The 15,507-nt window shown below is 46.0% G+C and overlaps 1 protein-coding gene across 2 annotated transcripts in view; it reads right to left on the minus strand.

Annotated features, from left to right (window-relative positions):
• CNTNAP2 (contactin associated protein 2) overlaps positions 1-15,507 on the minus strand; it is a 1,023,642-nt gene that overhangs the window by 377,603 nt on the left and 630,532 nt on the right. The window lies entirely within an intron of this gene.

Below are 15,507 nucleotides of genomic sequence, written 5' to 3' on the forward strand. Positions count from 1 at the left end.
CTGTATGGGAAACTATTAGAAACAGCATAGCATGTTTTATGCTGTTCTATATGGTGTGGTTGTAAAGCTGAGATAAGACTACTTTTCACCCTGCAGCAAGGTGAATTCTTTATACCTTGGCATTTTCTATTTCAACCTTAAATGTACAGTGGTACCTTGGGTTACAGATGCTTCAGTTTACAGACTCCGTTAACCCAGAAATAGTACCTCAGGTTAAGAACTTTGCTTCAGAATGAGAACAGAAATTGTGTGGCGGCAGCGGGAGGCCCCATTAGCTAAAGTGGTGCTTCAGGTTAAGGACAGTTTCAGGTTAAGAACAGACCTCCAGAACGAGTTAAGTTCTTAACCCTAATTTACATGGCTTCACTCCATTTCTGGGCAGGGTCAATACTTGTAAAGATGCCCCACCTTTCCTCCAAGGAACTTGGTAGCTCCTTTTTATCTTCACAACAACCCTGTGAAGCAGGTTAGGCTGAGAGATAGTGACTGGCCCAAGATCACCCAGTTGGCCTCATGGCTGAGTGGGGACTTTGAACCCTGGTCTCTCTACTAATGCTCTAAGCACAAGAGGGACCTGTGGTCTAAAGCTATACCAGGCCAACCAATAATTGTCTAGCCGGCCTGCATAACCCGGCCATGACAAAGTTTGCCAGGCTTGTGTATGTGCTCCTGGCTCTGTTCCTTCAACCCCTTCCATCTAATGTTTTCCACACAGAGAAAGAGGACAGATTATCCACACACACACACATACACACACACACACACACACACACACACACACACACACACACGATCTGCCCTGTTTATCAGAGTTCTTCGCCTGGGTGGAAAAAGCAAATAAGAATGAAAATTATTTAATTGGCTCCAATAATTGCTTGCAATTCCTTTGCCATTTTCAGCAGATGTAATAGAAGATAACACAGCAGAAAGCCAGATAATGATTAAATTGCAGCGTATGTTTACAGTCTGCATTCTGCGTAATAGATTCTACGGAAGGCTTTCTCTTTCATAACAAAGGATCCAAGATAATGCTTGTCATATTTTCAAAATAGCAGGGCCTCCCTCCACAGCCTCACGTCCCCCATATGGGACTATAAAAGGCAATTTTGCTCATAAGAGCTCTGAAAGTGGAGCATGAACTAGCACAAGTCAGAGGTGCCATAGGCAGGAAAACATTATTGTCCACTGCGGACAGAGATTACTTTTGCCCAACAGCTGAGCTTCTCTGCTGTGTGTCTGCATAGCAAATCTAAACTTCAGGAAAGGTCATCCATCCAGACCAGCCTTGTGGGCCAGCCAGAACCCGTGGCCAACATCATACACGTAGATTTCAGACAGAGATGACAAGGAGTTTTGGAAACAAAGGGGACAAACATCTCTGAGCCATTATGAGCTGAACCATTTCACCGCAATTCATAATGGCTCCCCAACATTCTGCTCATCTACCCGTTTCGCCTTCCTTTCCCAGACTTACAAATAGTTATGAGCCAGGGGCTGACAAAGGGAGTTGGTGGATATAAGAGGGAGACCCAAGTAAAATTGTCAGGCATGCTGACCACCAGTAATGTGTGGCTTCCACCCAAGAAACCCCATTTAGGGTGAGGAAGTGACAAGAGAATAAGGTGAGAAAATCACAAGAGAATACATAAAATTTGGCTTCTGGAAGCTGAAAAAGGCACCCCACTGCTCCACAATCCCAAGGCTGCTTCCCCCAGCTGCTGTTTACAGCACCAAATATGTGCATGTTAATTGAATTCACACAATTTCAAAGAGTGCTTAGGCACTCTGAATATCTGCAGGCATCAAGAAATACTTAGAACATTTTGAATGATATGGGAGCGCTATGCCCAGATAATTATAGCATTTCAACCTTTTTTCTTCTTTGAAGCCTGCCTGGAGAAGCAGGAGTCAAGAAAGGTTAGCATCCATGGGAATTGTGCAGGGCAATTGTTGTCAAAACACCACCCACATTTTAAAAACCACTCATCCCTCTTTACTTCCTCATCAAAACCATTCAGGACACAAATACTGTGCAGTCTATCAAAGGGAGGGGGGGGAATATTATGTTGTCTCCAATTCCTAAATGCCAGATAGCGTTTCAAGTATCTGAACAAGCAGCAGTTCTTAAAAGTGTAAATGCCTTGTCTGCTTCCCTGATTTGTTCACAGAATTCATTGGCTTTACTGGGAAATCAAAAGGAGTTTTCACTTCACTTTGAATTTTGCTTGATGTGTTTCCCACTGTTGCTTTATTTAAATATAACCAATTGAACAGCTATTTTAGGAAAGGAAGCATTATTTGCATTATTTGGCAAATTATTTTAGCCTTTGGAACTGCTGTGATCATTGATGTTCTAGCTCTTAAAATTTCATCTGGCTTCCACATTTGTTAAAAAGTACACACAGAATGACAGTTAAACTGATGGGTGAGGGCCAGGTAAAGTTGCCAGAAAGCAATTCAGGGGAGGAATCTGTATTTTTAAAGGACTCTACAGTCTGCTTTGGAAGTGCGTGCTCCATACCCTCCAAAATAGGGACATTTCTCACTCCCTACCCTGACTTTCCTTGACCCCGATGTCATTCAAAAGATACAAACAAGCCACTTCAAAATGATGTATATATCATACAACACATCTCACAAAATATACAAGTAACTACAAGTTGTTATATGTATCTGAGTCAAACAGAGAATCAAACAAATCAATGAATAGTGAGGAACGCCAAGCCGTCTCTCAAAGGAAGACGTCTCTCCGAAGTCTCAAAAGGACAGTATGTCCGGAATAGTTCAACTGTTTCGGAATAAAGTCTTCATTGGCTGGAAATGGAATATAAGGTACTCCAAGCAATGAATGACAAGAAAACTGAGCAACCTGCATATAAGTTAGACAGTAGCACAAAATATATAAAGAGGTACATACCGAATAATTATCAATGAAATATTCATACTAGTGGATCAGGGCTCACTGGATAGTGTAGCTGCTGATGCTTACAACACAAATGCATAGGACATATAAAGTTGACCACAGGCATCTCAAATAACAATTATTGCAGACAATGTAAAGAAACTTAAAGGAACAGTATGTCAATGCTACCCATAAAGTGACAGACTTAAAATAGAACAGATTTGGATCACACATCAGTATTTGGATACAGATTTATTATTTACAGTATTATGGGTGAACCAGAAGAAGCGTGGGGTTGGGCAAGATTTTGAATGGTTATTGTGTCAACAAGAAACCCATTTAATTTATTGGTTTAAATCCACATATCTGGAGGGATTGAATTCAGAATTTGACTTCAGTGGTTTTATTTAAAATCTGTTTTATGTAAAATCCATTGTATTCTAATACTATTTCAAAACCATCCAAATCTGTTCTATTTTAAGTCTGTCGCTTTAAGTTTCATCTTTGCATTGTGATGCCAGAATTGCTGTAATGTTCCTTTAAGTTTGGCTCTGGCTTCTGAAGCCAGAGGCAGGGCACCAGCTTGGCGGCTTCCCTCCACCGCCTGGATGAGCCAGACCTGCTGAGCACCAATCCAGGAGAAGTAGAATGGGGCAAAGGACAACCCCCGTTTCCCCTGCTCAGATCAGCTCCATGCTCTGAGGAATTCAGTGTCCTGCACTGACACAAATTTGTTTGGCCCAGCGGTACATGATGTCACTAGATTGTCTTTGTTCAGATCAGCAGGCACAATCCAATGACGGACATGCACACCATCTAGATGTGATTATCTCAGTGCCTTCAGAAGCGATGGGCTCTCTTTGCTGGAGAGATTTCAGCTGAGGCTGGACAAGCACCTGTCAGGGATGCCTTGAGCACTGAGGTGAACCAGACAATTTCCAATGCCCTTTCCAGTTAGGAAAGTAGCACAACACAACACAACAAAATTATGTGCTGGGTAGACAGAACCTATGAAAGAGCACAGAATGTCTGTGTGTCAGAGTTTCCAGATTTACCACATTATAGATTAAATGTGGCCGACGGAGACTTGAGATAGGCTTTTAAGTACTGTAATAATTTCTAAAAGGAATTCAATAATGTATGTATAAGGGGCAGTGTGAGCTGAATGGCTAATGTGCGTAAGAACCAGCCATTCTGCACATTCCCCACATAACCTGTCCATGAAGAGGGAACTGCTCTTTTTCTGGCTGACATACATCCTCTCAAAGAGGCCTTGAGGAATGTGCGTCTCTCAACAGGATTTTGTACATTCTCTGGGCAGTGTGCATAATCTCAGACAGGCTTTGGGGAATGTATATATCTCAGTTGCACTTCATAAATTCTTAGCCAATATGCATACTATCCCACTGACTCCATAGGACTGAAGCCCATGGATTGCAGGACTGAAACACATTGCAGCTACTCTCTGAAGGGCCAAACTGCATCTCAGAATCTGCATTAAGCCCACAGCTTCTGCCAGAATGCAAAGCATCCTTTAGCTTTAATTAAAACCTTTCTTTATAATGAGCTTAGCTCAGCCAAATGGCTAGGTAAATTCCTTATTAAATTTAAGCAACAATTAAGCATATCTGCCATACTTTCTATTCTATAATTATATGAAATGCAAGTGCATATTTCTTTCCTTTTCATTGTTTTATTTTCCTTGAATAAGCATGCTATTGGGATGGGCTGCAGGCTAGGTTCTTTGTTTTAATTGTACCTTGTTACACTTGAATACAATCATTTTTATTGCTTGCTGCAGATGTTTCTCAAATTAGCACAGGACATTGAACCCACTATCTTTTGCAGAAGGAAATTGTTCACTTCTGCTTATTAACCCAAATTAGTCTTGAATGTCACTATATGGTAATACTCAGTCTGATAGTCACATGCATATATATAAGTTGTCCTTTCTTTGGGGTAGCTTCTCTGCTTAATTCACCCAGGAAGATTCTCCTCATGTGCGGATGATATTGCTAATTCCCTCTCCCCACACCTTCCAAATTGTGACTCCGCTGGACATCAGTCTCAGCTGTTTGGGTTTACTTTTAAGTTGATTCTTCCTCCTACTCCTTTCAACTCCTAGGTTAAATATCTATGAAGAAAAGAGTCAAACAGATCTAAATGAACAGGGGAGAAAAATGTCCAACACTTCTGGCTTCCATGTATGCTTGCCTTAGCATCCCCTCCAGCTTTCTCATACCCTCCAACATTTCTCAGATAAAAAAAGGTACATTTTAATCTGAGGAATGTTGGAGGTTATGCGTATCCAGTGTCAACTCTACATGGAGTAATTCCATTAAAATTAATGGACATGACAAATTTATGCCCAATGGAACTACTGTGAGTATAATTAGTTGGACACAATCACTTGTCTTTAAGGAATCACAATATTATTTGTTCTCTTTTCCTCCAGACTAGTTATGTTGCTCTGAGATTTCCCCCTACAATAATTAGAAGATGGTTCTGAAACAGAGAAATGTAGGCTGCTCCCAGACTTTCCATTTTGCTGGTGGGATTCAATCACATACTGACAAATTCAAGTTGCACAGTTAAAGTTTGGATAACAAACAAAAAGTTAGGGGCATCCCTTCTATTCTTTCATCCATCATTTATAAAGATGTTGTAGAACACATGGTACACAGCATTCCCCTGAACCATTGAGCTTGTAACACTGTCAGTGAAGCTCAGATGCTGACAGGAGGAGAAGCAGGCACAGGGAGAGGACAGTTAACAGCAGAAAGCAGAGAGGAGGGGGAGAGTAGCTGTAATCTGAGCTCTGACCAAGGGGACAGACAGATGTGTGAAAACTATGATATTGGGCAAGATGTTGGAATGCAGGAAATACGCTCTGCCAAATGTCGTAGGATTTCAAAAGTGGCAGAGACGCGCGAAAGATACCGGAAGAGAAGGTGGGGGCTTCTGCGCTGGGGAAGGGGGAGGAGCTCAGTCTGGGCAACTCCATCTTCTGGGGAGGACAATGAGTAGAGAAGCTCCGCCTTTGTTTGTTGTTTTAGCAATAAATCTGAAATAATTACAGTAACAGCCAGAGTCGTCTTGTGTTTGTGGGAGAGACCAAGCAGTAAAAAACACTTTAAAAAAGAAAGAAATTAGATTTGTCTGTATGACACTTTTTTGTTGTTGTTGAGAAATAAGAGTCTTGCTGGCTCTTATTAATCACAGCATCCTTTTCTAAGTGCTCACAGACCAACCTCTTAATTATCTGTTCCAGGGCCTTTCCTAAGATCAATGTCAAGATGACCCTTTGCTAGTTATCTGGGTCCCCCCCCCGTCTCTCTCCTTTTTGAAGATGGGGACATCTGCCTGCCTGTAGGGTCTGTAGGGACCTCACCTGTTCTCCAAGAATCTGAGGTTATAGACAGAGGCTCTGAGATGACATCCGTGAGCTCTGTTAGGAGCCTTGGATGCAGCTCATCAGGACCTGGAGTGTCTCTAGGGTGGTAATTCCCCAGAGTGTTGCAGAATAGTCCTATATTTGGCAACACAGATTCAATTTGTTACTTGCTGTCTTTAAAACAAAACTCAAAGTTACAAGGAATATGCACAAAAGTTCAGCCAGGTGTTCCTTTCAAAGTTTCAAGTTTGATAGAAAAGTTTTCCAAGTTTAATGGTTAATAAGCCTATTTCTGGGGAAGCTGATGACTTTGAAGGTCATTTCATTAACTGAAATGTCTGCAGGTTCAAACCTAAGAATGGACATATCTCTCAGAGGGAAAGGCATGGCTTGGTGGCCTCACAGCACTGCAAATTCCAAAGAGTAAAGCTCAGAACTGCTCTTCTTGACCTTGAAACATAGGCATATTCTTTTAATGAATTTAGATGGAATTTCAGCAAGAAGACAAAGCATATGAATCAGCCTAACTGCCACGGCTGACCTCAGAAGCAACTGAAGTAGGTGGAAGAGAAAGGGAACCTCTAAAATATGTCCCCTAGACACTGTCCTTAATGAGACATAGAGGGCATCACTCTGACTAATTCCTTATACAGCAGTCCTTGAACCAGCACCTTATCTTCCAGAAACATATGCTTCCCAGCCATTATTTCTGAGTATAATAAAAGACTGGGAGTTGGAAGGTTTTTGAATACCATTTAATTGAATCTCTAATGTTTTCTTCACAAGTTTCATGCCTTTGAAAAAATCTACAGGGCAAAAAAAGAAAGAAAGAAATGAAATTCAGCAACAGGGAGAAAATTGCAGTTGCAATAACTGTTCCTAGTCATACAGTCAAGAGGAGTCTTTCATTCTTACCTCAATTCACACCATAAATCTAGTGGTGCAGCTTTAAAATACAGGTGGTGACCATTCTAGGAGCATCCAGCTGACATATGATTACCAATGTGCACATGATTTGGACCCCAAAGAAGGCAGAACGGGGCAGAATGGGGCAGAACGGGGCAGAATGGGGCAGAACGGGGCAGGGGGCACTGACACGTGCTCTGCTGGTGCATAGAGAGGCTGGAAACAGGGCCCTGTGCGAAATGGTTGCTGCCTCCATGCAGTTTTAAAGCAGGGTCCCCCAAAGTTTCATTAGTAAAGCATTTATTTCTAAAAGGTGACATTCTACCAACTAACCCAATGGGTCCTCACAGAGGCCTAAAAGGACAATAAAAGTACAAAAGCATTAATAAAAGGTTAATATCCACCAATAATGTAGTATATACGATACGATACGATAATCTTTACTGTCATTGTCCCATACAGAACAACGAAATTGAAAAATCTATATAAAACATTCAAAACCCAACAAGCCTGCTATCCCAGCTATCCCAACCTGGTTAGCCCCCTAAAAACTCTGATACCCCATTTTTAAATATAATATACTCCCATAGAGCATCCTTACACTGCGTTTAAAACCAAAATAGCATTTGGGTAGAAACTGTTTCTCAGGCGGCTAGTCCTAGTCTTTATAACCCTGTACCTTCTTCCAGAAGGCAGAAACTGAAAGAGATCATTTCCGGGGTGCGCACTATCCTGCGCTATCTCTGCAGCTTTCTTATGGCACCTGGAAGCATAGATTTGATCCAAGGTGGGAAGAGTGCACCCAATTATTCTCTCCGTAGGTTTTACAACCCTGGACAGCATTGTTTTTCCCCTGACCATGCAGCTCCCAAACACACAGACCATAAGTTAATACACTCTCCACAGTACAATGGTAAAATGCCATCAACAGGTCCTTTGAGAGATTGTTTTTCTGGAGGATTCTCAGAAAATATAACCCCTGCTGTGCTCTCTTCACCACGTCTTTGCAGTTTTCTCCCCAGGTTAGGTCATCTCTCAACTTCATTCCCGGAAATCAAAACACCAAGACCTGTTCCACACACTTCCCCTCAATAATAAGTGGCTGAATATTCAATTTACATTTCCTAAAGTCCACAATAATTTCTTTTGTTTTCTTTAAGTTAAGGAGTAAGTTGTTTTTCCTGCACCACTCCCCCAACTGCTCAACTTCCTTCCTATAGGCCGCCTCCCCCTCTCCAGCCGTGATTAAACCAACCACTGTTGTGTCATCTGCAAACTTAATGATATTATTACTGGGGTAATTGGGGGCACAGTCAGCTGTATAGAGCGTATATAAAAGTGGGCTCAACAGGCACCCCTGCGGCATCCCTATATTCATGATGGGATCTGCAGAGGCGTAGGAACCCATCCTGACCCCGTTGGGAATGGTTTGATAGAAAATCTAATATCCACCTGCACAAACATGGTGGAAGTCCCAGGTCTAATAGTTTGGGCACCAATCTATGCTGAAGAATAGTATTAAATGCAGAACTAAAGTCTACAAATAACAGTCTCGCAATGGTTCCCTTGCTCCTCCAAATGAGTCAGGACAGCATGTAAAGCCATTGCCACAGCATCCTCCGTGGATCTCTTTGCCTTGTACGCAAACTGGTAAAGGTCAAGTCCCACTGGCAGACAAGATATGATGCGGTTCCTCACCATAGTTTTCTATTCATAGCACCAAAATGCAACACCAGTAGCCAAAAGCCCTTCAGAGGGGCACAAATTTCCTGAAAGAAAATGGCTGCACGGCCTCCATCAAGCAAGATGCTACCTCTGTGAAGTCTGATCAGCTCCCTGCCTTAGCAGGGTCAAAACCACACTAAGGCGATTGGGACACAAATGCATTGCACTCTTGTGGGAAAGGTGCTGATCTTTGGCTTATGCCAATATTTGTGACCCACAGGATGCCTTAGTAGAGTTGAATCTGTGCAGCTGGCATCCCGTGTGCCCAGGCTGTTGGATGTGGGTCTCCTGTCATGCCTCTTCCCCCTCCCCATGCCATGGGAGATACATGGCATCAGATCCTCATCCTCCTCTGCCCAATAAAAGGGTCCCACTGGGTATACATAGGGGGTTGTGGTTCCTTTGGAAAGATCAAGGAGAGAGAAGAGGAAGATATGGCCAGGGCAATGACAGAAGCAGCAGCCACAGCGCCACTGGCAGAGCTGGAGGTGCAGAGGCAAGGAGGCCGCAATGGGCGTCTGGCAGCTAGGCCTGGGTGTGTGACAAAGCATTAGAATAAGACAGAGGTTTACTTGCTTACTCTCTGCAATCCCCCTATTGCCATTTTGCCTCATTTATTAATGAATGACTTCTACTTGTCTATCAAAATAATACAATGTTCAAATCTTGCAAAAACAAAGTACTGTATGTGATAATAGTCTCACTTCCACAGTAAAGGCAGTAATTTCCCCAAAATGCAAGCACTGTTGCCTTTTTAAATGAACCTGCACATGAATTATAACCTGGAAAATAAACATTAAATCAGGCTGTTAAATGTCTCATTCTCTGGCACATCTCTCCTTTTTGTCTTCTCTTTCCTCTACAGCATTAGAGGCATCCCTCACATGGGGGGTTATATTCCAGGCCCCCACATTCCTAAGTGAAATTGTGAAAAGAGGGGAACATCCCACTTTAATAGGGAGGGGGAAAGACACCCTGGAAATCGCTGGGGGCCACTGCCTGCTCTGTCCTGAGTGCCTGCCTGGGGAGCCCATGTGTGTGCCAGGATTAAGGCAAAGACATGCGGCGGAGCAGCAGAGGGGAGGAAAAGGTGCCTTGCCCTGCTGGTTGATTGAAGGTCACCTTCCCTCGCTTGGGCAGCTGTCCAGAGTGAAGGAAGACCAGTCTTTTCTTTCTCAGTTCACAGGGACCCTTTTAAACATGGTTGCACAAAAGTGGCAGGCGTGTAAGTCTGGGTTGCCTGTACATAATTAACAGAGATAGAGATCATTGTCCCAGCCACTTGCCAAGGTACCTTCCTCATCACGGTGCAGAAGACTCCTCTGGAAGACCAAGCGGTTGGTGGCTTATGACAATGATTGCTCATTGTCCCCTGTATGGGGTTGGGGTTAGGCCTGGTCATGCAAATCAGTCCTTTGTAGAACAGGGAGATTGCTGGTTTCCCTTTGTTTTGACAGTGGGAGTGAAGCAAAACATTAAGAGGAGGGGCTGGGTTCCAGCTACAATTCTAGGTTACTAGGAATAGGTAGGGTGCTTGCAGTCACCTGTCGGGTTACCACTCAGTCAAAAATGTACATTTGATAGCACTGCTGACACTGTATTGCTATTGCAAGCTTCTTTCATTATAGATACAGGTATAGATAGTGTGATGGGACGATGAGCTGCTTGTGCGTAAAATGCAAGTCCCTCAGAGTTTGATCAGGCTTTCAAACCTCTGCCTGTGACGGAGCCCCTCCAGCATGGCTGCGTCAATCACTAGTAGAATCCGAAAGTGGCTGCTTTCGGAAACGTTTCCAACATAAAAGCTCCTTAACGGAAACACGTCGTCTGGCCTCTCGGCGTGACAGTTTCCGTCGAGGTGTGGGTGTCCCTATAGGAGGTCCTGAGACCTCCCCACTGGTTTCGCTTGAAGCGTCTCTGAGCCATCCCTCCGACTCACTTTCCCTTGGAGTTCTTGCTCGCCCTCTACTGGTTCCCTCTTCCGCTGCTACTGCTCTCTCACCCTCAGTGAGCCTTTGCGCCTCCGGCGCTTTAGATGTCAGTTCCCTGACATCCACCTCCCCTCCAGGGCCCCCTTCACCCCCTCCCGTCTCCTCTCCTACTGGCGGTGAGGAGGTAAAACCCTTGAAAGAACCTCCCTCATCTTCCGACGTCGCGAACACTTCCTTCCACTTGTTGCTGTTCCTACTCTCTAGGTACTCTTCGTCATCAGAGTCCACTCCCTCTTCCAACTCCGACTCCGCGAACCCTTCCATTTCCTCTTCCTCATCGGTGGTGCCGAAATACTCCCTCCTAAACCTTGCTATCGGCTGAGGTTTCCTCGGGAACCTTTGATGGAACGTTTCTGTTAAAACCTCGTCATTGACTTCCTGCGCACTTACCCAGGTGTTTTCTGACTCCGGTTCCCCTTCCCACGCCACTAAATACTCCACCTGATTTCCCTTCCACCTGGAATCGAGGATTTCCGCTACATGGTTGCGGCGTTCCCTCTCTTCCAAGGCTGGTCCCCTGACGTGCTCCCCTTCACCTCCTCCCCTGTATGGTGACAGTAACGACCTGTGGAACACTGGGTGCAATTTCATGTGATTGGGTAATCGGAGTTTGAAAGCTACCGGGTTGACCTGCTGAATCACCTCAAAGGGTCCCAATCTTCTGGGCCTCAGTTTCTTACAACCCCCTTTGAACGGCAACCCTTGGGTTGACAACCACACTTGATTCCCCACCCTTATGGTTTCACCTTCCCTTCTGTTCTTGTCTGCCTGCTTCTTATATTGTGCCTTAGCCCTTTCTAAGTTGAGCTGGAGCTGCTGATGGATGGCTTCCATCTCTTCTACAAAATGTTCAGCCGCTGGGACGCTCCATCTCTCCCCTCCTTCCCCTGGAAATGCCCTGGGGTGACACCCGTAATTAGCCAAAAAGGGACTCATCCCTGTGGACACATTCTCCGCATTATTGTAGGCAAATTCTGCCAACGCCAACTTTTCGACCCAATCGTTCTCTCTGTCATTGACATAACACCTAAGATATTGTTGAAGAATGCCATTTGCCCTTTCCGCCTGCCCGTTGGTTTCAGGGTGCCGGGCAGTTGAAAAATTGACTTCCACGTGTAACAAGCTCATGAGCTTCCTCCAGAACCTGGAAGTAAATTGTTTGCCTCGATCTGAGATCACCCTCGAGGGAGCCCCGTGCAACCTAAAGATATGTTCCACAAACAACTTCGCCGTTTCTTCCGCTGTGACTGCATGTGAGCATGCTACAAAGTGGCACATCTTAGTTAACAGGTCTACTACTACCATGATGGCTGTTTTCCCCTTGGACCCTGGCAGATCCGTCATAAAATCTATTGATATCGCTTCCCAAGGCCGTTCTGGTGTGGGTAAAGGTTCTAATAACCCTGCCGGCGCCCTTCTTTCCCCTTTGGCTCGCTGACATTGGTCACACCCTCTTACATACTCCCTTACATCTTCCCTCACCTTAGGCCACCAAAATTCCCTGGTAACCAACCACATGGTCTTGTGTTGCCCAAAATGTCCCGCCGTGGGGCTATCATGCAACTGCTTGAGTACTCTCCCCCTCAATTCACCTTCGGGTATATACAGTGCCCCTTTGTAATACAATGCCCCATTTCTTTCCTCAAAACCTCCGGGGCTCTCGCCCTCCCCCCTGAGACCTCTGAGCTTATCCTGGGCATATTCATCATTTTCCGTTTCCTCCACCAGTTCTCGTTGCCCCACCATCGCCGCCCCACACACCCAGCGGTCCTCCGGGATGACATGTCTCTCTTCGATCACCCCCTCCCCTTCCCAATATTCTGGTTTGCGTGAGAGCGCGTCCGCCCTGACGTTTTCTGGGCCTGGCACATAACAAATCTCAAAGTTAAATTTGGAGAATTCCTGTGCCCATCTCACTTGTCGTTGGTTGAGCACTCGAGCTGTTCTCCAATACTCTAAATTTTTGTGGTCGGTGCACACTTGCACCTTGTGTTGTGCCCCAATTAATAAATGTCTCCACCTCCGGAATGCTTCGTGAATGGCAAGTAGTTCCCTGTCATACACCGTGTAATTCCTCTCGGACTTATTCAGCTTCCGCGAGAAGAAGGCACACGGTCTCCACTCCGACGCACTCCTCCCCGGTTGAAGAAGGACCGCCCCTACCGCCCGGTCGGATGCATCTGTTTCCACTCTCATGGGTTTTCGTAAATCCACATGCAGAAGTTGTTCTTCCGAGGCGAAAGCCCTTTTCAGTTCTTCAAAGGCTCGATCCGCCTCTGCCGTCCAAACAAATTTCTTCTTGCTGCTGAGACAGTCGGTGATGGGCGCCGTCAAGTGGGCAAAGTTCTTGATGAACTTCCGATAAAAGTTCCCAAATCCCAAGAATCTTTGCACGTCCTTCTTGGTCTTCGGTGTCTTCCATTCCAGTACCGCTTGGACCTTGCCTGGATCCATGGCCAATCCCTTGTCTGACAAGCGGTACCCCAGGAATTCCGCCTCCTTGGTATGAAACTGGCACTTCTCCAGTTTCACCCACAGCTGGTTGGCTTGCAGCCTGCCCAACACTTCTCGAACGTCCCTCACATGCTGTTCCTCATTTTCCGAATACACCAACACGTCGTCTAAAAAGGCCACACAATTCTTGTAGAGCAAAGGTCCCAGAACGTGGTTTATAAAAGCTTGAAAACACGCGGAGCCCCCTTGTAGACCGAAGGGCATAACGAGGTATTCAAAGGCTCCCAACGGGGTAAACATGGTGGTCTTCCATTCATCTCCCTTCCTTATGCGTATCAGATTGTACGCCCCCCGCAGGTCCAGTTTTGTAAAAATCTTTCCCTTCCTTACTCTGGTCAAAATGTCATCAATTCGGGGCATAGGGAAAGCCAGGGGCTCCGACACTGCATTGAGGGCCCTGAAGTCACACACCAGTCTCGGTTTGTCTGTGTTCTTTTTGTCCACAAAGAACACTGGGCTGCCCCCCACCGCTCGGGACTCTCTGATGAAACCTCGCTTCAAGTTTTTGTCAATGAACTCCCTCAGCTCCTGCATCTCCCTGTCTGACATGGCGTACAGCTTGCCTACTGGGAGTTGGGCCCCTGGGAGTAGGTTGATTTGACAGTCAAAGGGTCTATGCGGTGGCAGTTTGTCTGCTTCCCTTTCGCTGAATACGTTGCTCAGATCTGCGTATTGCGGGGGCACCTTCCCTTTGTCCATCACTTCCATCCCCGCTAGGGTGACTCTGTCTCCTCCCGAAACCTTCCCCTCCTTGCAGTGTTCTAGGCAATGCGCTGACCCAAAGGAGACCACCCTCTGATGCCAGCCCACTAGCGGATCGTGTAGCGCCAGCCAGCTCATCCCCAAAATGATGGGCGCTCCTCCCAGGATGGCCACATTAAACGCTATCTGTTCGGTGTGCCTTGCCACTCTCATTATCATCGGGACAGTCTGTTGGCTAACTTCTCCCCCCAACAGCTCTCTGCCGTCAATCGTAGTCACCTGCAAGGGGTTACTTAAAGGGATAGTCTGTATCTGGTGCTCAGCTGCAAACTCCTTACTCATGAAATTACAGGAGCTGCCTGAATCCAAAAGCGCCTTGACCTTTAGTGGGTGTCCGTTTGGCAGTTCTAGTAACACCTCTATCACTAAAGCGGGTCTGGGGGGTTCTGGCATGGGCACTTTCATTGCTCTTTGGCCTGGCTGCTGTGCCCCAACGGTGGCAGCCAGGCGTTGGCTTTTACTTGCTCCTTGCCTTCCTCTTCCTTTCCCCCAACAGCTCCTGCCATCCCTTGCCATTCCTTTCTTTGTGGGCAAACTCTGGCAAAGTGCCCTGGCTGTTGGCAGAGATAACATCTCTTGGCGCTCTTTCCCTCCTTTTTCCGCCCTTCACTGGGATTTGAAACTGCGCGCGCCCGCGCTGTTCCAACTTCCATCGGCTCTGCCGGCGGGAAAGGTGGCTCTGGAATGTCTGGAATGCGGAACTCCCTCCAACGGTCTCCTTTCCCTTCCCGCTTTTCCATAGCCCTCGCCTCCTGGCGCGCTCCTATGGCCAGCGCAGATTTGGTTAACTGGTCCATAGACTCCGCCCTGGGGCCCCGGGAAAGCTCATCTTTGACGGTTGAAGAAAGCCCCTCTTCGAAAAGCATTTGGATGGGCTCCGCCGATAGGTCCCACCCCAATTTGTGAATCAACATGGTAAATTCAGTCCAGTACTCACGGACAGATCTGCTTCCTTGCTGGCACGCCATTAACTGCCTTCGCACCACCCCCTGCTCAATATCGCTGGAAAACATCAGGTCCATGGCACGAAAAAACTTCCTCGTGTCCTTTAAGATCTCATTATTCGCTGCCATCAGGGGTCTAACCCAATCTTTCGCCCCGGATTCGAGATGGCCAATCACATACGCCACTCGCGATTCCTCATCGGGGAAGTCATCAAACTGCAAGTTTAGAGCGTATTGCATCTCTGTTCTAAAGGCATGATAGTTCCTGGGATCCCCCCCGAATTTCTGCACCAATCCTGGCACCTTTCTGGCGAGCGGGGTGGTTTTCTCCTTTCCCTTTTCTGCATCCTGAGCCCTCCTCTCCTCAAG

Source organism: Podarcis melisellensis (assembly GCF_964234715.1).
Source record: "Podarcis melisellensis genome assembly, chromosome: 12".
NCBI classification, from domain to species: Eukaryota; Metazoa; Chordata; class Lepidosauria; order Squamata; family Lacertidae; genus Podarcis; species Podarcis melisellensis.